The sequence below is a fragment of the Podarcis cretensis genome (genome assembly GCF_951804945.1).
Source record: "Podarcis cretensis genome assembly, chromosome: 12".
Classification (NCBI taxonomy): domain Eukaryota; kingdom Metazoa; phylum Chordata; class Lepidosauria; order Squamata; family Lacertidae; genus Podarcis; species Podarcis cretensis.
Window position 1 is genome coordinate 52,146,709 of NC_137181.1, and position 22,232 is coordinate 52,168,940.

At 42.8% G+C, this 22,232-nt stretch overlaps 1 protein-coding gene across 1 annotated transcript in view; it reads left to right on the forward strand.

Moving 5' to 3' along the window:
- Nucleotides 1–249: 249 nt before the first annotated feature.
- ARPP21 (cAMP regulated phosphoprotein 21) overlaps nt 250–22,232 on the forward strand; it is a 256,531-nt gene continuing 234,548 nt past the window's right edge. Inside the window, exon 1 of the mRNA XM_079947781.1 lies at nt 250–385. The gene's annotated coding sequence lies outside the window, so the exon portion shown is untranslated. The remainder of the gene's footprint in view (nt 386–22,232) is intronic.

Sequence of the window (22,232 nt, forward strand, 5' to 3'; positions counted from 1 at the left end):
TGCATCTATACAAATCTGCTTCTCTGTGCAGAGGCACTGACTTTCCCATTTTTTAAAACAGACATTTCATTGGTTAATATTAGCCGAACAGCTGATTGTCAAATGTGTACGAACCATAACAGGTGCTAGATCAACACAGCGCCTGGAATCTGGCACAGCCTGATATTGCCGCTGGCACAGGCCTCCACTATTCTATCAAGACATGCCTTTGCGACTTTCCTGTGGTGCCCTTCCCCTTACATATCTGTCTTGACTGCCGAAGGAATACATGCCATTCATGGTGCTTGCTAAAAGGCGGCCGGTGGGAGAAAGGAAGTCGTAACTCTTTCAAAGATTGGAAACAAGCAACATTTCTTGGTGGAACTCACGCTGTCTTCTCAAAAGGGTAAGGAGGCTCTTGTGAATGGAGGAATGGTGTTGAGGTCATACAAAGAAAGTTTCTGAAAGAGGGGTTGAAGGAGAAATATTAAATGTCGGTTGTGCAATTCTTTGAGTGTAGATTCCTTTTTCGCAGCACATGGAATTCAGTTCATTCTTTGAAAAGCCATGCTGCCTTTTATACCTTTGCATTGAAATTGTGTATTATGCTGCCTCTCAAGGTTTGTGAGTTATATGAGGTATCTTGTTTTAGAATGCAAATTCCCCCTGCTATTCCAATGATGACCAAGTGGTGAGCATACATTTAATAATGACGAACAGTAATATACAATAATATGAACTAAATGGAAGGGGAACACCTGTCTTTTCAGGGCAGATGGCTTGAAAGCTCTCGGTCCCTTAAAGCCTAAAACCTGAAAGCTCTTGGTGGTGAAAGTAAAAATCATACTGGAGGTAGGGGCATTTAGGTTAGATGAAAACTGGGAGAAATATTGGCATCAGAAGGTGCCATATGGTTTTCACTACGTACATGCATTAGATAGATGAGATAGCTTCAGTGTGTAAACTGACACAGTATAGCTGTCATGGTATGATTGCTGCAGTATGCAGGCTCAGTTGATTCAATTATTATATTTGTGATTGGCTTTTCAAGGCTGCTTTACATGTGACTGTATATCACTGGATTATGCAATCTAAGATGTTTGCCTACTTAAACAGTGAACAATCTACCCTTGGTGATGACAGGTGTTTGATTCAGAATGAATCTGTTTAAATCAGATATATTGGGAGGACATCTGGTAGGTATCTTAAATTAAGACGGAGGTATGGTAGAGTCAGGAAGCTGATCTGCATGGAGGTGTGGAATGGATCTTGGATGGAGTTTCATGGCCCCCAAATGTCTAGCTTGAGGGTTCTACTGCAGTCAGTGCTATCAGGGCTTCCCTAGCTGTACCCCCATCTAGAGAAAGTGGACTTAGCCACAGTTGTTCTTGACACTATTACATTCATGCTTGGCTACTGTAATGCACTCTATGTGGGGCTGCCTTTGAAGATACCTTGGAAGCTTTGGCTTGTGAAAACTGCAGCTGCCTGGTTTCTTGTGGGTTCCAAGTTATTGGAGCAATTAGCACAACTTATGTACCAGCTACATAAGCTGCCAGTGTATTTGCAGGCCCAAATTAAATTGCTGGTTTTTAGTTAATGGTGGTAGTAATAATAATAATACTTAAATCATTTTTTGGGGTGGGAGCGGACACATCAGCAAGTTAAAAAGACTTGAACGATGTCCAAAAAAGTATAATAAACATGCAAGAAAGTGCATGAATAAGAGAGTTAGTGTAAAAAGACAGGTGGAAGGAGACTTGAGAAGATCCAGAACCACGGGGGGGGGGGAGATTTCTTTGCTCCAGGTACTAATGGGTGTCCAGGTGGGTCCTGAAAGGCTGTTGGAAGCAGGGCTTGAAAGACCTTATCAAAATGAGAGTTTGTAACCTTGATGCAAAGCCACACCATGAAACTAAACGTAGAGGGTGTGTGGACAGGTATCTCTTAAAATCTACCTGTCTCCTTTCATTTTTAAGCTAAATTACGGAAGTTACACAATCTTGAGCTTTTAGCCATTTGTTTTTGAGTTCTAGAGACTTAGATTACCTAAATTTTAAAACAATTCATAGACAGCCAATTTTTATCCGAGCCTTTAGCTCAGTTCTAAATTTAAATGGCTGATTACGTTAAGCCAGACAGTGGGTCATATTCCAGGTTTAGCTGTAACAGCTGAGTCATCTGATCTGACTAACTAGCCCTAGGATTAAGAGAGTGTTTCACCCCCTAGGCTCAATTATTGGCTGCAGCAGGGGGCAGAATAAGCACACTGTGCAGGAGCTAAGGTTATCTGTGTAGAGCAGGGTTTCCCAAACTTAGGTCTTCAGCTGTTGTTGGACTACAACTCCCATCATCCCTAGCTAGCAAGACCAGTGGTCAGGGATGATGGGAATTGTAGTCCAGAACAGCCAGCGAGTTTCCAAGTTTGGGGAGCCCTAGTGTACAGGATGAGAGCCATTGTGGTAGAGCATGGTAAACTGAGAGCATCAGAGCTTTTTTGCTGGGAGAGTTTAACACGCAGTGGAAAATCCATTTCATAAAAAGGGGATAACACAGAATAAGTTATTATTATTTTCCTGTTCTTCATACCCCATTTTTCTCCCAAGCTGTTCAAGGCTGCACACACACACATGGTTTCTTTCCCTTTTATCTTTAGAGTAACCCTGTGAAGTAAGTTAGGCCATGCTATAGTTCCTGAGCAGGGATTTAAACCTAAGCCAGCCCTGCCCTATCATTAGGAAATGTGAGGCATCTGGAAGAATGGCAGATGCAAGTAATAGAATATATGGAGATGACGGAGATGACTGGCAGAATCCGAGACCAGGGAGAAGAGTTGGTGGAAGAAGATTGGAAGAAATTTAAAATTTACTTACAGAAATATTGTAAAATTTTTGAAAGTTAATGGCATTGAATTGAACTGAAGGGGTTCTAGCAACAAGGTTAAAAATAAGATTGGATGGATAAATTAGACAAATAAATTGGATATGAATTTGCTGAATTAATTAGTAACAGGGATACAAAAGAGGGGGATGTGAGGAAGTTAAGAAAGTAAGTGAATTAAAGATGAGAAGTAAAAAGAGGGATTTATGTGTTTTTCTTTTTCTTTGAAATGTGCTTTTTCTTTTCTTTTTTGAAATTATTTTTTCTTTATTTTTTATGTATTTTATAATTTTGTATTTTTGTGTGTTTGTTCCTGTCTTTTCTTATGTTTGTTGTTCTTTTAAAACTTAATAAAATATTTATTTAAAAAAAAAAAAGGAAATGTGAGGCAGCTGCCTAAGGTGGCAAATACTGCACAGCAGCAACAACACTGGAAAATATAGTTAGGAGGTCCCTCGAAGCTAAATCCAGGTTGTTCAGTCAGCAGTAGAAGACTACTGACACCTTGTTGCAGAGTGAAGTGTCCTGCTTCTGGTGACACCATGGTGAGTGGAAGAATATATAAAGGCAGAAATAGTGAAGCAATATTTGTTTGCTATAGCAGGGAGGCAGTGCCAGCCACACCCCACTTCAGGCAACAGTGCCTGTGGCAGTGCCAAGTGATAATTTCCTGGTAATACCACTTGTTCCATGCCAAGGGCCAACTGGAAAGGTATTGCTACAGGGTTTCATACGTCTGCTGATAATTTGTTTGTAAGGGCACAGTGAAGTTCATACCAGAGCAATTTTTTTTAAAAAAAATATCAGTCCTCTAATATCATGCATATACCCATATGAGATTTGATATTGCTGTGACTAACCAGGAAGGGCAGAGATCGGGGGGGGGGGGGGGGGAGAGAGAGAATGGATACCTCAATGAAAACGTCAACTTGGTGTGCAGTGGCAGTGAAAAAGGCAAAGTAAATGTTGGGAATTATTAGGAAATAAAACTGGCAGTATTCTTTTAGTGCTATTTCTCTTGTTCTATTGCTTTTATGCCGGACTGTCAGTTTGCAGGGTTTGTTTGTTTTTTTATTTAGCTCTGTTAAATGTGATTTATTTGAGCATGTTACAACTTGAGACTGTGGTTGGACATCTTGCGCACACACACCCTTTAAGGTGGAATGGCTGAATAGAAATGTTTCAGATATATGAAATATGATGCAGTCACATTTTGGGATTCAATTCTGGTCTCTTCACCTCAGGATTGTTTCCTGGGAAAGACAGAAAAGAGCAACTGAAATAATGAGGGATGGTGCATGCCATGGGAAGCTCTTAGAAGACCCACCCGTCAGGAAGCTGGATGAGGCCATTGTTGTCTCTCTTAAACAAGACCATAATAGCCCAGGGAACTCCTGACTCTACAAAAGTACAGCTAACTTTAGCACCACCTGGTGACTCAGCTGTATAATGATACTATCCACTTTGAGCATATTAACTACAAGGGAAGGGTAATAAAGTGTTTGCAATTTTTTTTTTTTTTTAGTTTGGAGGGGAAGATGATTAAGGAGTACACTATAGCAGCTTATAAATTTATCGATAGTATGAACAGTTTATGGAGGAGAAAGAGATTTCTCTCTATCTCTCTGTGTGTCTCATTATATTAGTATTTCAGGCCACTCATTAAAATTGATAGGCAGAAGGTTGAGAATAGACGAGAAAGAAGCACTGTTTCATACAAAGCATAGCTAACTTTAGAAACTGCTGCTGTGGGATGAGATTCTGTGCAAAAGCTTTGCTGGCTTCCTTTGAAAGGGCAAGACCAATTTAGAATGGATTGGGCTTTCACCACAATGCTCAAATCCCTAAATATCTGCCAGTTCAAGATAGTAGAAATGGACAAATGGGCAAATGCAACAATTTTCAGCTTCTTGGGTCTGCGGAAAGTTGTAGGTGAAGGAGTCTTCAAAACTGAACTTGAGGGCCATGAGTTCGGTGGGGCTCCAATCCTGGAGACAGTGGTGACGTACAAAAACAAGAACAAAAAGGAGCAAAAGAAGGCACAGATTTGCATAACTTTGCATTTGTTAACTTTTGTGCCTAGATGCAGATGTAGAAATAAGGACTAAGTTTAAAAGAGAAATGCCATAGTGTGGAAGGTGACCTGTGCACCTGCTCTGTTGGCTGTCCAGATGCATAATAATAATAATAATAATAATAATAATAATAATAATACATTATTTATAAGCTGCACATCTGGCTGGGTTGTTTCCAGCCACTCTGAGCAGCTCCCAACAAAAATAGTAAAAACGCAATCAAACATCATCCATTAAAAACTACTCTGTGTCTTCAAAAGGCTGTATAGTTATTTATCTCCTTGACACCTGACTGGAGGGCATTCCACAGGATGGGTGCGACTACTGAAAAGGCCCTCTGCCTGGTTCCTGTAATTTCACTTTTCGCAGTGAAGGAACCACCAGAAGACCCTCAGAGCTGAACCTCAGGGCTGAACGATGGGGGTGGAGACATTCCTTCAGGTATACTGGGTCGAGGCCGTTCAGGGCTTTAAAGGTCAGCACCAACACTTTGAATTGTGCTTGGAAACATACTGGGAGCAAATGTAGTTCTTTTATGCTAACCATAGATGGACAGGTTCAAGGTCCTTCCTGCTCTCTCTTCTTATGCTTCTTCATCTTCAAACAGAGAACTCCTGCAAAAAAGAGGATTGTCCTCTGCAAAGTAGGACAAGTGGCCATCTAAGCACTAAAAAGGAACTGGACAGTATTCATGTGGATCAGGCATGCTGGTTTGAGCTCGCTGTATAGTTTGTTGGGGAATTACGAGTTAATTAAAACAGCAGCTGATGTTTCCTGTATGTGAAAGAGAAAGCAGAACTCTGCGAGTGCTTTGGGCTTAGCCCTAATTGCGTGTTCAGACCCTGAAACCTCCCCCCTAAATAAATTCACACATGACTCAAATTTTTGGTTTGGTTTTTGGCAGAATTTAGGCCACAAATTGATTACAGAAAGTGACTGGTTGCATAGGCTCTGGTTTGGCTAGCTCCCTGCCATGCAGGTAGCGCCGACCCAGGTCACCAGCATAGGTCAGCCAAGGGTGAACACCCGGATAAGCGGAAAGCTGGGAACGGGCTAACTCCACCACCCAAATGTCCCCCTGGACTCGGGCACGGGCACAACCCCCTCTCAGGGGTTGACCAAACCATCGAGTCCCTGGATTCCTTTAATGGAATACCCTTCACATAGGGATGGCGAGAGCATTCTCCCATCCCTATCCCCTCAACCAGAGCCTATCCGCAACCTTACAAGTTGTGACGATTTGCTATGTGGCAGGCAAAACCCAAATGGCAACAGCCAATCAGCCAAGTGGGGGAAATTCCTGCCATGCCCCTGTCCCAATAACAGATGACAGACGACAGCATAGCATGGTCAAGCGCAAAGCCCTAAAAGTAGGGAGAGGTGGGTGGGTGTTCCGAATGCACGCACCGAAAGAGGAAGCTCTGGGTCACATGCATGGGCATAAATAGGTCCCTCGAACCGTTTGGACTGCCTCCCATTGGCCAGATTGTACCCAACTTCGAGGGACCTACCAATCGGGTGTTGTGGCTGACTGATTGTACCCATCCACAACACAGGGTGTCGGTTTGCTGGATCTCACCACAATACGTGCCCTCTTTAAGGGAGGACCTGATTTGAGGTGTACAAAGAATTGGATAACATAGACAAACATGAAGATTTTGTTTAATTTTGCTTAATATGGAATTTCTGGCACTCAGAGCTTTCAGGGGAGGGGGAATGTCACCTGTTTTATGTTCAGTGAATTGCTGATTTAGGTCTGAAGCCAGAGGGCATATCAAAACAAAGTTTACATTACAAACTCTCGGCAGCTCTCTTATTTGATTCTAATGTTTGTTTTCACAGCATTTATTTATAGCTGCAGTTTCAGAGAAAATTGATCTTTTAGCCATATAGTTTGTTGCATTATATAGTACATTACACCCCTAACATGCCCTGCCACCCTCTTTTTAAAATGTCCTCGGTATTTAGCTTGTAATTATTCTGCAGCCTTTCATGAGAAAAAGCAATTGCATTTCTAAGCGGTGCTGCTATTCTCCCCTTGCTTCTGTAAACACATTAGGTGGCCAGAATAATTCTAATTTGGTGATAAGCAAAGAAGGGGAATATTATTGCTGAATCCTTTGGTAATGCAGCTGCTGATTAACGCTGTGGGGGACTGCATCTTAATGCTACCATCTTGAACAATGTTGGGCAAAATAGGTGCCTGCGAGCCAAAACAGGCCAACTTTTATTAAAAGAAAGCCCAAATTTTGAGACTGGAATTGTTCAGACAAGAAAAATTGTATACATTTGCTTCCTTTCATTGTTTTATTTAAGCTGCCTCTTTTTGTTGCAGAACTTGTGATATCTTTTTGTGCCCCCCCCCCATGTGTGCATGTGTGTTTGTATATGAGTGAGAGAAAGGGTTTGGGCGCACTGGGTTGTATTAAATGTCTAGAGCAGGGGTCAGCAACCTTTTTCAGCGGGGGCCGGTCCACTGTCCCTCAGACCTTGTGGGGGCCGAACTATATTTTTTTTGGTGGGGGAATGAATGAATTCCTATGCCCCACAAATAACCCAGAGATGCATTTTAAATAAAAACACACATTCTACTCATGTAAAAACATGCTGATTCGCAGACCATCCGCAGGCTGGATTTAGAAGGTGATTGGGCTGGATCCAGCCCCCGGGCCTTAGTTTGCCTACCCATGGTCTAGAAGTTGGCAAGGGAGGCAGTGAAAGCCAGAAACCTGCACAGAAAAGTAATTGTTTGAATCCAAGACAGATTCGGATTCATCCACCTTGGGGAGCAGGTGGGAGGTCAGTTTTTAACCAATCCTATTTTGAACATTGTGCAAAGCGTGCAGACTCTGAAAAGTTTATGGAAAAGCTCCCAAAGATGTCTAGGTCCTCTCTTGCTACTGATGATGTTATTGAAGCCCCTTGGGCTTAAATGATGTGACCGTGACTGTTTTAAGACTATTTAAAATGCTGCGGGTTTTTTTTAGAAAATGGTTTGTTGTAGATATGTTTACTATCCTGGGCTCCTTTCTGAAAGAATGGCAGGATAGAAAACAACAACAACAACAACAACAACAATGTCTTTTTAGCTGCGGTGTCTCACCTTTTAAATGCCCTCTCCAGAGAGGCTTGCCAGCCACCTACTCTCACATCTTTTCAACAGAATATTTTCTCAGGCTTTACCAAGCTGGCTGAATTGATTTTCTGCTACCAAAATGTTATGCTCTTCTTCGGTTGATTTTATTGTCTGTGACGTTATTGTTTTCCTGACTCTTAGTTGCCCCAGGAGTTTATTAAAAGGAAGTCCAGCATATGATTAATAAAACCATGGGGCAGATGCACACTCAGCTTGCAACATGGATGGAAGCAGGCTTTGATCTGTGCGTCTCCCTTTCTGGATCGGGGAGCCTGTGGCATTATTATTATATAATTAAAACTGCATACACTTATGCGAGAGCTGAATTATCGTTTACAGCTACCATATGGCATGAACTGTGAAGGGGAAATCATCCGGGATGTATAACACATACATACACAGCTTTCGTGAGCCTTATTCAAACTCTTGTAGCTCCCCTCCAAATTCCTCAGTTCCAGCACTCAATGGCAACCTAGGGATGTGTGAAAGTGGATTTTAGCATTCAGTCAAACCATAAAATTCTATTTCTGTCTTCCGGTCCATTGGAATATGTAGCCTTAAATTGTCACATAAGTTTCTGCAGCTCTGTGTTGTATTTCCAAGCTCATTATATCTCGAGTCTTTGGAGTCCAATGCATATAATGATCACATAATTGCTTAAAGCAGCTAATTCCAATATGGCTTGCAATTAAGGTTACCAACAGTGTGACATTATTTATCTGGACACCATGGGGAAAATAAAGAATGTGTTGGCATGGCAATAGAGGCTCATAAAGCTTATAATCAGAATACAGGGCTGGTTCAACATTTAGGGGAATATGGATAGGAGAGATCAAGATACACACTTGCAGTGGCATAATTTTAGGTTTTTTTTAAAAAAGAGGGGGAAATTTTGCATTATATGTGACCCATGATACTGTTAGTATTGTAATGTCTCATTCTCACATTGCATAACGTTGCGGGTTGTCTTTAATTGCTTAATTGATGTATGAGTATGGGAACTATTTAAATGTCTCCTCCCTCTCTGCTCTCCTCTGCTGAAGAAGATGGATGTGAGAGTCGTCTTGTTGTTTTGTTATTTGCTTTATAAATAAAACCTTTGATGTTACTGTTCCAACCACAGTTGCTTCTGCTGCATCCTACTGTAAAGGACTGAGTTTACTATCAGGTGTTTAATTCTCACAGATAATATGTGCAAAGTTTTGCTAAGATGTGAGGCTCCCGCTTAAAATTTAAGAATCTGTTTTTTGTTTTTACTATTTTGTGAAAAGGAAATTGCAGAAACTCAATCTTTTTCTTCTTTTTTTTTACAATCCTTATTTCACTTTGTTAAGGAAACTTTGAGATTCCCTAGCAACGAACTATTGCCCTATTTGACCCAGGGGTTTTGGGGGGGGGGATATAGATTTCCTTAGTTCACATTTTCATACAAGCTATCTATTTCATACTTTCCAAACCAATACATGAACTAAAACATAGCTAATCTTTTGAAATTTTCACTCTCCCAGATTAAGTGATGCGGTTCTCTAACCAGAGCATGAATACAGGAGAGAGAGAGAATATATTAAGGGATAGCACACATATAGAATGCATATATTAGTGAAAACAATGTATAAAAATGCATTATAGAGAAAATTGCTTGTGTTAACCCTGAACCTTATGCCCACAATAAGTTCTCACATAGGTATAAAAAAGGTAAAGGACCATAGCTGTCAAGTGTCCCTTATTTGAAGGGACAGTCCCTTATTCCAGCGCCATGTCCCGCTGCTGTCCCTTATTGATGGATGTCCCTTAAATGATGTCCCTTAAATTTCAAAGGAAGCAGCTCCACTCCCTCCCTCCCTGCCGGCCAGGGAGGAGGGAGGCTCCAACTGTGTTGCTTGGCTGTGTTGCTCACCCAATAAGAAGCCTAAGAACGACTGGGGGGTGGAGCTTGCATGCCTTGAGTGCGGCTAGTTAATGCAAGCTGAGGGGGGTTTTGAATGCTGGACGCCATTTTGTTGCACGTGCTGCTGCAAACTTTGCAGTGCAAAGCCAGGCTGGGGAGCCATCTTAAGTTGTGGCTGCATAGGCCTTGTGATGCATGTGATTCAGATTGTATTCAGTTGAACCTCTGGTTACAAAGTTGGTTGGACAGTGTTCTCGAAGCTACCAGCATGAGTATGACCAGACTGCAGGAGGACAGGAAGACTGGAGTGCCTGGAACAGGTGAGACTGCAGGTCCCTTATTTTGGCTGCTGGTCCCTTATTTTCAAGGCTGCTGGTCCCTTATTTTCAAATCTGTAAGTTGACAGCTATGTAAAGGACCCCTGACAGTTAAGTGAACCCAGAGCAGCACACGGAAATGCCATTTATCTTCCCACCGGAGCGGTACCTACTTATCTACTTGCACTTTGACTTTGCAAAAATGTGTGCATTAGGAAGAATTTGGGAGAAATTTGCACTAAAATGCTGATCCGTTTTCATGAGGGCTCGCTTTTTTAAAGTCACAAACTGATGTGGAAATGTGGAAAACTGAACTTAAGACTCAATAAATGAGGAACTGAGAGAAATTGATATATTTGACATATAGACATATTTGTCTGTATACCGTTGGTGCACCAGCTGAAGGGCAATCATTTCAATGGGGGAGGCAGTTGCACAGAACCAAAACACCACTAAAGATAAAGGTAAGGGAACCCCTGACCATTAGGTCCAGTCGCGGACAACTCTGGGGTTGTGGTGCTCATCTCACTTTACTGGCCAAGGGAGCCGGCGTTTGTCCACAGACAGCTTCCAGGTCATGTGGCCAGCATGACTAAGCTGCTTCTGGCGAACCAGAGCAGTGCACGGAAACGCTGTTTATCTTCCCACTGGAGCAGTACCTATTTATCTACTTGCACTGGAATGCTTTCGAACTGCTAGGTTGGCAGGAGCAGGGACCAAGCAACGGGAGCTCACTCTGTCGCGGGGAATGAAACCACTGACCTTCCGATCGGCAAGCCCAAGGCTCAGTAGTTAACATCACAGCGCCACCCGCGTCCCTCACATAGGTATACTCAGTGTTTTGTTTCAGCCAGAGCTCAGTTCTGGCACCTCTATGGTGGGTGCCATTGCAGACCAGCACTCCCCCTGCCTGCTTCTTGCTTTTACGTACTTTTGAGAAGGCCAGAACAAACATTTCAAGTCAAAATGGAAGCTGACCAGTGTATGCCACACTTTGTTTTAGATCTATGACTCCACTTAGCTTCTAGCCGCTCCTAACCATGATTTGTCAAGCTACGAGGTGGGGACAGCCTTTTCTTCAATCCATCTCCCATGTGGTGGCGGTGACCTTTAACCTTTGCAGCCAGGCCTCTACGATTGCATACAAGGTCCCTTCCAAGTTGCCCTACACATCTGTCTGAATCTAAGAAAATGAGGGAGGTGCGGTACATTTATTTTACCTACACCAGAACCAGGGGCCACCCCCAAACCAGCTAGTGAGACAGCTTGCCATAGTTTTTAGCACCTCCACAGGCGGTGAACACGGCTATTGTCAAACCAGCATCTGTTCAGGGCTGCCCTAAGTCGTCCTGCGCTTTATTGTAACAACTTAATGATGAGTTCCGGCACCTATTTTTCTTGAAAAAAGAACTGGGTATACTTTCCTTTCCCCTCTCTCTCCATTTCTGTTGTGGGTTTGAGGTAAAATTGGCATGCACACACTTCCATAGGCCTTTTAAAATAGTCAGAGAATCTTTTACTCTTTAACCAAGGTGTGTATGTATTTTAGAATTTGCTACCTGCTTAAATTGTAACTTTGCTGTCTGAAGCAGCATTTATATATATTCTGTCTCTCCTGTTTTGTACAATATACCAAGCTTTCTTTATTCCTCTGTGTGAGAATAAAGCTGAAGAGGCAACAGGGTTTAGTGAGCAGGAAGAGGCTGAGGCAGAGAGCAGTCTAGAATCAGAGGCAGAAATGGAGGCTGGGGAGGAGGAGAGCCTAGAGGCAGTGATGAGGCAGTCTGCTGAAGAAGCCAGGGAGTCTGAGTCTCGCCTTCCTGCTGTGACCCCCTCTCCTATGGTCTCCCAGAACATGCAGAGAAATGAAGAAGGTGCAGCACTGAGATACAAGGTGACAGAGCCTTAGGCAGCTGGGGAAGGAACTGGGCAAGGAGCCTTAGAGAGCAGTGGGAAGGTGGGGATCTTCAGTTATTGCAACTGCCTCATTGGGGCAAGACCTACTGGGAAACGTTGCTGTTATCACTAGGCCGGCACTGTTTTGGTTTCTTTGACTAAAGAGTTGACTACTCTTGACACTGGTGTTTTTTAACTCTGACCTCCACCTGACATTTTTGGAGCAGAGAGGTGAGAGCTAACGTAAATATGAATTGCTTTCTCTTCTTCCTGCTTAACCCTTCTTCATAAGAACACCAGAGGCCTGTCTGGATCAGACCAAAGGCCTATTTAGTCTAGTGCAATATCCTGTTTCCCAAAGAGACCAACCATATGCCTCCAGGAAGACCACATGCAGGACAGGAGCACAATGGTCCTCTTGAACCCACAGCAACTTGTAGACGGAGACGTACTGCCTCTGATCCAAAGCAGCTTTTAAATCAGAAGATTCATTGGGCTACAGTGTATGCGTTCGTGTGTTGGCTGCAATTTGTCCCTGAGAGCAGCCTTTCAGCTTTAGCATTTCTCCTTGCTGTCAGAGCAATAACCGGCTGAAAGGCGCACAGTTGCTAGTGTTCTGACTTCGATGCAAATGAATAAGTAAAGTTTATGTGTCAATGACAAGGTGCAGCTTGTATGCTACATCAGCTTTGTAGTTAAGCAAGATGGTGTCTGGTAATAAAAGTGTCACCGAACAAATGCACGAGGCGGGAAATCAATATTTTAGAAAATGGGGAAAAAATATGATGAGGGTCTTTTTATATATACATAGTCTTAGGAGGTATAAAGAACAGTCTTTGTTCATATTTGACTAGCAACTCACTTTCAGAACTTGGGAGGTGTCAAGGAGTACAATCTTGAGAGGCTCTCCAAGTTAAGCCAAACCAAAAGAGGGGGAGAAATAGTGTCTGGTGTTTTATTGTGTTTTTAATTTTCTGTTGGGAGCCGCCCAGAATGACTGGGGAAACTCAGCCAGATGGGTGGGGTATAAATAATAAATTATTATTATTATAGCCACCATAATCAGAATGGTTAGGGACACCATCCTCCACTCAGATGAAGCCCTTGACAAGCATTCTTGAGGCAACTCAAGTAGCCACACGTGAGAGGACAGCAGGGATGACCGTGTTGGCTCCACCACCCCGGACACTGTTCTAGTTGTCCTCCCCAAGTTGAAGGGTGAATGTGTGACACAGGGAGCCTCATGTGCTTTTTAGACCGTTTGGCCTTTATGATAGAGCAGTGTTTCCCACTCTTGGGTCTCCAGCTGTTTTTGGACAATAGTTCCCATCATCCCTGACCACTGGTCCTGCTAGCTAGGGATGATGGGAGTTGTACTCCAAAAACAGCCTGAGACCCAAGTTTAGGAAACATGGCAATGAATCCTCCATGAGATTGTCTTCCAATGATACAGTTTTAACAGTGAGTCCGTAAGTGACTGTGGAGGCCAATTCTGGATCCACATGTCCTTCCCCAGTGGAAACATAGGTTTCCAGGTGGGAGTTGATCATGGTGAGGGTTTGCCAACGTGCCTTCCTCTTAGCACATTTCTCCCTTTCGTCCTAAGTTCGAGCGTCTTCAAAGCCCATGACACCTTTGGTAAAGGCTGTTCTCCAATTGGCTGTTCTCCAATTGGAGCACTCGCAGGCCAGTGTTTCCCAGTTGTCAGTGTTTATACTACAATTTTTAAGATTTGCCTTGAGAGAGTCTTTAAACCTCTTTTGCTGACCACCAGCATTACACTTTTCATTTTTAAGTAAAAAATAGAGTAGTTGCTTTGGAAGATGATAATCGGGCATCTGAACAACATGACCAGTCCAACGAAGTTGATGTTGAAGATTCATTGCTTTAACACTGGTGATCTTTGCTTCTACCAGTATAGGAGACTGTCTGCTTCAAATGTTCACCCTTCAACATGTGGGTGGTGATGATTACTGTGCTGGCTCACTTATTCCCACTGCCTTCCCTTGTATGCTAACATTTTTAAAGTTTCAAGAAGCTTTCAGTGTTAGCTTGATTGAGGCTAGTGACTGAGGGTCAGGTGTATAATTTTTCAGAGTGATGCATAGATATTAAAGGTAAAGGTAAAGGGACCCCTGACCATTAGGTCCAGTCGTGACCGACTCTGGGGTTGCGCACTCATCTCGCTCTATAGGCCGAGGGAGCTGGCATTTGTCTGCAGACAGCTTCCGGATCATGTGGCCAGCATGACTAAGCCACTTCTAACGAACCAGAGCAGCACACGGAAACACCGTTTACCTTCCCGCTGGAGCAATACCTATTTATCTACTTGCACTGTGTGCTTTCGAACTGCTAGGTTGGCCGGAGCAGGGACAGAACAACGGGAGCTCACCCCGTCACGGGGATTCGAACTGCCGACCTTCTGATCGGCAAGCCCTAGGCTCTGTGGTTTAACCCACAGCACCACCCGCGTTAAGATATACTAAATTAGATGAATGGTCCACCAGACCTATACTTTCTACTGAGTTTGGCAGCAGCCAAGATCTAGGATCAAATATATAGGTTTTTCTCCTTAAGATCCCATGAAGAAAGATGTCAGATATTGAACCTGGGTCCATATATTTGAAAGCACATATTTTGGCAAAAAGTGCCTTTCAATCTTGAGTTATGGCCTTGTGTCCCCACATTTACCTTTAGAAGAACAACTGCTAGGCTGCATGACTGGAATTTTTCATTTCTTGATCATCAAGAGAAGGGTAAAGTGGTTTTACTTTATTTTAAAAAGAAAAAAAACCTGCAGTTTTACTCAGAAAAAATCTTTGAAACTTAATGAATTATAGGCAAAGCCGACCTCTGCTGAACCCACCAGGAAATCCTTTGCTTGCTTCAATTGATTGTCAGCTACCGAACCCACAGGTGTATTCCAAAGGGAAATAGCAAGGCAAGTATCAATATAATAAACAACTAATCTTAGACACAAAGTTATTGGAAATAGAGAACGTCAGCCGTGCTAGCAAAAGTGCTGCTTCTCAACAACAAAAAATAAATGAATGAATAATGTGGATCCAAAGTAGCCTAAACGAAAGCATTTTTCTAGTTGCTAGATTTCTCAGAAACATTCAGCAGGGAAAGCCATGGTGCATCTCATGAATGCCAACAGTTTCCATTTCACAAATCCATGTTCCACAGTGCCAAATACCAGAAATATTGATGCTTAATAATATCAAAAATTAAATGCCAATCCTTCACTGTATCACATTGCTAAACCATGTTCTATTATAGTTTGAACTTCTTAGGGGTCTGCATTGGATTCAGATGAATCTCAAATCCTGAGCCTGAGTGAGGTGCCTCAGAGATTTTGGGATTGTCAGAGGCAAAACAGGATCTATATGAGAACCCTTGAAATGTTTCACAAAACCGTAGCAATTCAGATGTCAAAAATGTATTGTCTCTAAGCTCACCCACATAAGGCAGTGTTCACCAATATGATTCCCATGGGCATCAGTGTGGCTGCCAGGACATCCTGGGGGACCCACAAAACATCTCAGTCATATCCCTACAAAAATCCACAATCCATAGGAGACAGTTTGCTCTTGCTACTCAGTTTATATTTGCACTGGCCTGGCCTCTCCTTCATTGAACACCACCACCCCTTAAACATGGTTGTGTTTTATTGCATAAACAGCGATATCAAACCCTGCATCCATTTTGTCTGTAAGCTTTAGCCACTCGGAATGGGTTTTGAATCTCACACAGTTCTGTCAAAACATAAAAGAGTTTTAGCCATCTAAGAAAATTCCCAATAATAGTGTATATGAAGACACAGAGCTGCCGTTTTTTCCAAAATAAAGTGCTGATTTGGTGGACCTAAGCCAAATTGGACCACTTTATGAGTTATCAAACTGAGAGCCAGTGTGGTGTAGTGGTTAAGAGCGGTAGTCTCGTAATCTGGTGAACCAGGTTCGCGTCTCAGCTCCTCCACATGCAGCTGCTGGGTGACCTTGGGCCAGTCACACTTCTTTGAAGTCTCTCAGCCCCACTCACCTCACAGAGTGTTTGTTGTGGGGGAGGAAGGGAAAGGAGAATGTTAGCCGCTTTGAGACTCCTTTGGGTAGTGATAAAGTGGGATATCAAACTCTTCTTCCTCTTCTTCTTCTGAATCAAATCTTATATTTGGTGTACAAATATTAGTTTGTAATGTGTTGTTGTTGTTGTTGTTGTTGTTGTTGTTGTTTACTGCATTTTTACTCCTGAGGAGAGGCAGTTGGGGGTTTTCAGTCCCAGGTACCAAAATAACTCGAACCAGGTTTGGGTATGATGAACCTTGAGCTGAGGAGGACTGGGTCTATATCTGCCTCAGGCAGAATGATATCTTGTACAGGACCTCCTACCAAGTCTTGAAAGCCCTGAAAAATGCATTTAGTCCGCGGATACATAACAGATGAGCTGATTAAGGGGGCCCAAGGCGCAACACATTTTTGTCTGTATCCCCTGGGGTCTTGAAATTCACTCAGTACTTCTGCAAATATAGAAAACAATGTTATGTAATGTGTCTTCGAAACCCAAGCCAGGCATTCAAGATGAAAGGGAATCAGGCAGCTTGACTGCTGTCTTCATTTCTTTTGTGGATATAGCTGCTCAGCAGTTTTCATATAGGAATAATGTTTTTTCAGCTTCCCATCAGCCCAGAAAACAAGTCAAGTGGTGCCATGATAAAATCTCAATGCTTCCCGTGAAAATAACCACCAAATGACAGAATTCTAAACTCTGTGTTGTTGTTGTTGTTGTTGTTGTTGTTGTTGTTGTTGTTGTTGTTGTGTATTACTTGCTATTCCTTCCACAGAGCCCAGGGCAATGAACAACAAAGGATAAACAACAACATTGCATCTAGTACAGAATTAAAATGTTCACAGAGTGAGTAAAACCCTGTAGACTGCTGTTCAGGACAAACATTACCCTATTAGACTTTGGTAAACCGAAGTGTCTTTCATGGATGACTGCCTGCCAACAATGAAGGGGACAGATGCAAGGGGACATTGTTCCAAAGTTGAGGCCACACTATAGAAAAGATTCTTCTACAAGTCCCTTCATCAATCCTCAGAGCCCTTCCCACCACACCATGGATCATAAGGATCAAAAATGGCTGGTTTTGGAGGAGGCACTCCTGGAGATAGTTGGGCCCTTAGCCATTTAGAGCTTTATAGACATTTACTAACACCTTGAACAGAGCCCAGTAGCTTACCAGCAGCCAATTCAGTCTGGTGTTGCGTTCTCTCAGCTTCCTGCTCCAATTAATAACTGATCTTGTCTGTACTACCTGCAGCTTCTGAACCATTTTCAAGAGTAGCCTCCTGCAGATAGCATTGCAACGATCCAAGCATGAGGTCACCATAGTATGAATTGCTGATGCCAGGCTCTCTCAGTCCACAAATGGCTGTAGCTGGCAATCCTATCAAAGTTGGCAGCTCTTCCCACTGATGTCATCTTCACATCTACTGATGGGAGAAGTGTACTCAAATTCTGAATTCCTCAAATTATTAACCTCTCATTCCATTCCAATGGCCTCTCCAACAATGTCTAGGAAAGAAAGTTTGGGTTTTGTGGCACAGTGGCCCCTGAGGTCACACTAGGCATGATGCAGCCAATGTGAAGCATTTGGAGAGAAGTAAACAGATCTGCTAGGGGATGGTCACATGACCTGGAAAAACTGTCTGTAGACAAACATCAGCTCCTTTGGCCAGTAAAGTGAGAGGAGCGCCGCAACCCCAGAGTCGTCCGCAACTGGACTTAACGGTCAGGGGTCCTTTACCTTTTCTGCTAAGAAGCAAACCCCACTGAGTTCAAGGGGACTTGTTGTTGTTTAGTCATTTAGTCGTGCCCGACTCTTCGTGAGCACGCACCAGAGCACGCAAGGCACTTCTGTCTTCCACTGCCTCCCGCCATTTGGTCAAACTCATGCTGGTAGCTTTGAGAACACTATCCAACCATCTTGTCCTCTGTCGTCCCCTTCTCCTTGTGCCCTCCATCTTTCCCAACATCAGGGTCTTTTCCAGGGAGTCTTCTCTTCTCATGAGGTGGCCAAAGTATTGGAGCCTCAGCTTCAGGATCTATCCTTCCAGTGAGCACTCAGGGCTGAGTTCCTTCAGAATGGATAGGTTTGTTCTTCTTGCAGTCCATGGGACTCTCAAGAGTCTCAAGGGGACTTACTCTCAGGTAAGTGTGTCTAGGATTGCAGCCTCTGCAACCACATACCCTATCAGCCATGGGTGTATCTCTCTTTGTGTTTACAAGCCCCTGGAGATAGGTTAGTGACCTGGGCAGTTCATGAATACAGCAAGCAGAGGTTCTGTTCCAGCCACAGTTGTGGGAGTCATTGTAGCTATGTCCATGTGCTTCAAAGTTCATGCTAGCACATTGTCCTGTAGTCACAGGTGCATACCTGGCAGAGAGAGGGCCAGGGCCAGCATGTGTGAACTGACAAATCCTAAGCATTAAATTTTGTCACAACCATTTCAAAAGGAACAGTGATTAGGCTCCAGATCATAGCAAATTGTTCTCGTTCCCCTTTCCCCAACCTCATAAAGTAGCGTTCTGTTTCACTTTTCAACAATGTCCCAATTTTGCTTGTTCATACATTGTTCAAACTTGCTAAAATGCTTCTTGTTTTCTAGATTCCCTCATAATAATAATTACTCAGTCCACGCCGCTTTGTTGTATGGCTAGAAATCAAGTGTGTTTTTCAGTGCTGATTGCGGCTGATAAAAAAAACCCCCAACCTTTTATTGATTTGAAGTTGCAGACAATCCAGACTGAATTCTGAAATGCTACTTTTATGAGGAGCAGGGATATGTATTAGCAGGCATGCAGTGGCATTTTAAATGTACACATTTCTGCCTCTGGGCATCTGTTTCTCTCTTTTTGCAAGTGCCACTGAAAATGCATAGAATCTTTCATTTGTACCATAATCTGTTAGGAGTTAGTTCCATAACATGCCTCCTTTATTTGTCACAGATTACTGCAAAAGCTCCTGTGCCTGAGGGCATTATAAAGCCCCTGTGGTCATTTGTTTCCTGCCAAGAGATACGGATGTTGATCTGTGATAAAATGCTGTTTTAGTTTTATCTCCCCATTGCATCAGCAGTGCTAATGTCACAAGTGGAGATGGAGGAGGTGATTGAAGAATTGAACTAGAAAATGTTATGGGAGGCATCCAGCTTTCTGTGTGTAATGTGCTTGTTGCTCAGGTAATTATTGAGATAATTTGGGAAATACACAGAACAATTCCCTCAAGTCGCTCAGAATGATCTATCAGGATTTGGGGATCAAGTCAACTTATCTTGATAAAAGTGTGCATTGCCCAGTCTGCTTTAGACAATATTTCAATGTTGAAGTGTGCATTATCCATCACTCCTTGTGGTGTGAGAACAGGACTCCAACCTCTGCAGTTGATGCCTGTCAAAGGCTGGCTGGACAAAGATGGTGTCTGGATCTGATGAGGGAACACTGAGAGAAGGGAGGTTGGAGACTGGCTTGGAATAAGGGAACAGTAAATAAATCTACATAAAGTGGACCCTAATGTGCAGCAGGTCATCCTTTGGTATTTAGAATGCATTGTTCGAATAACTGAAGACAGATATATTGAATTCTTCTGATGGCAGTATTGTATTGATAATGAGTCAAACCACACTATAAGCTCTCTGCATGGGAGACTGGCTGCTGAAGAATAGCTCACAGCATCCCTGTAAAGATCAGAATCTTACGTTGGCTGCATAGAGCTCAAAACCACGGTGAATGTGAATTCTGGATATAAGTCTCTTGGCTTGTGCTGTTTGATGCAGTTGTCTGCCATCTCAAAAGTAACCACAAAGGAAATGTTTTTATTTTATTTATTTATTTGACAGTTCATTGTATTACTCTTCTTTCACCGTTTCCAGAAGAAGACAATATAAGTCTTTAATATTGTGAGGATGTTTGGGCTTTTTTCAGTTAGGAGGTGTCAAAAGCAGATCCTACATAAAATGAAAGGAGCTCATCTTGGCATATCGGCTGAAATGGATGTGAGGCTGGGCAGGCTGAACTGCTGATGGCTCTTCAATGCTTTTTATAGTATAACAACCATGGGTAATTAAAGCTGCTGTGTCTATATTGAAAGTATGACTTCTACTTCTCCTAAGCAGTTTAGTTGATTAAAAAAACCACACACTATGCATTATGTTTCACCCTCTAAAAGCTACAGTTCAGTGGGATTTCATTCAGATCTCACTGCTTCATTCTAAACAGATGCTTCAGAAAATATTTAATTAATGAAGACAATTAGTTACAGCACTTTGTTATTAAAATGGCACATTCACCTAATTGTGAAGACCAACACATGGTGGATTCCAGTGCTATTTTTCTAGAAAAAGAGGTACCCACCTGAGAGGTGCTGGAACTGAGTTCCAGTGAGTTCCGGCTGAAAAGAAGCCTTGGATCGGACATTTAGCTCCATCTTTCCTATGCCATTTAAAGTTTGCTCTGTCCAGCAGGGAAGCACTTTACCATTGTGATTGACTACTGCTGTGGTCCATCGCCTCTTCTCTTTGGGGCCCTTTAGAAGAGAAGGAAATTGAAACAGGAATGGAAGGAAGTGTAGATAGGTATTGGATCAGCTGATCATTGGGGCTTACAAATCCCTTTTTGGTCCAGCTGAGTCTTTACTTGCCACACACCTGATGTCATCTATGACATCAGAAGTAGAGCAGGTTGGGTTGTGACTTGGCGAAAATGGCCTCATAGACCAAATGAAGAGGTCTGGCAGGATGTAGTAGGCCTCCTGGCCAGATGTTGCCCACCACTGCAAAGGAAAGGGGTGGACAGGGAGCAATTTTGTCAGGAGCAAAGATCACCAGAGGAAAAGATAAGGACCCCCTCTTCACCCTGTCTCTCCTGCCAAGGTGAATTTAGGTTTGATGAGGCCCTAAGCTACTGGAGGTAACGGGGCCCTTTATATGTCCAGCTGTCCTTTGTCAACAACAAATTGTCACTGTTTTTTTGTGTGTTGAATATATGCTACATGGTAATTTATGGTATCTAAAGCCATTTGCACCTGCAGAGTGTAGGCACCCTATATATAGAAATGAGCAAACCAGTGATATTTTAGGGAGCAGGCGGGGCCCATGACTTACATCACAGGAGCCTACACAACACAAAACACTGTTGCTATCTGTAGGCTTTATTTTATTTGCTTTTTATCTTATATTTTGGAAATGTACATCCAGGTTTTTTATTTTAATTTTTTAGGGGACCCCCAAGAGAATGGGGCCTTAAGCTATAGCTTGTTTAGCTTATACATAAATCCGGCACTCCCTCCTGCACTCGTAGATGCAACTTCAGTCAGCTGCTTTTCATGTAAAACCAAAAAGCACCCAAGGAACCACTACACAAAACTCTGCCTAACATGTCTTTGGGCCCTAACTCTTTTTCCTTGGACCAGTCTCTCCCTTCCAGTCTGACTTCACCTATCAGGGTGGTAATGAACTCCTAGAGGGGAAAGGCGAATGTGACAGGTGAATATTTCCCCTGGCAAAAGTTGACAATTGGTTCCTAGAGGTCTTCCACAGCTGGGTGAAGCCCTGTGAAGGAATGAGGAAGGATACTATATCACACCCTGGAAAAGCAGTCATTCACATCCTCTCTCACTCACTGTGTAACCCAGCTATCATTCCCTATTGATGCCAAAGATTTTAAATAAAACAGGAATAAGCAGAAGGAAGTTGATGCAACTTCATGTGGGCCAAGCGTTCATTTTAGCACAAGCCCTAAATTTGAGTCCATGGGAGAGCATGTTAGCTCTTCTTGGCTCTATTGTTAAGTAGAATGTGCCCTGTCAAAAGTTTGCAAGTGCTTGCATGTTGAAAACATTGATATTTCACTTGAAAAGGAGGGTGGCTTTCTGAACAGGAGCCTCGAGATTGTGTCAGAAAGTAGTTTCCTGAAAGCTCGTCATATATTTGCTAAATTGGAATGTAATTGTCTTTGCTTTAACAAAATATTGATCAAAACCCACCTACTGATAAGTTCCT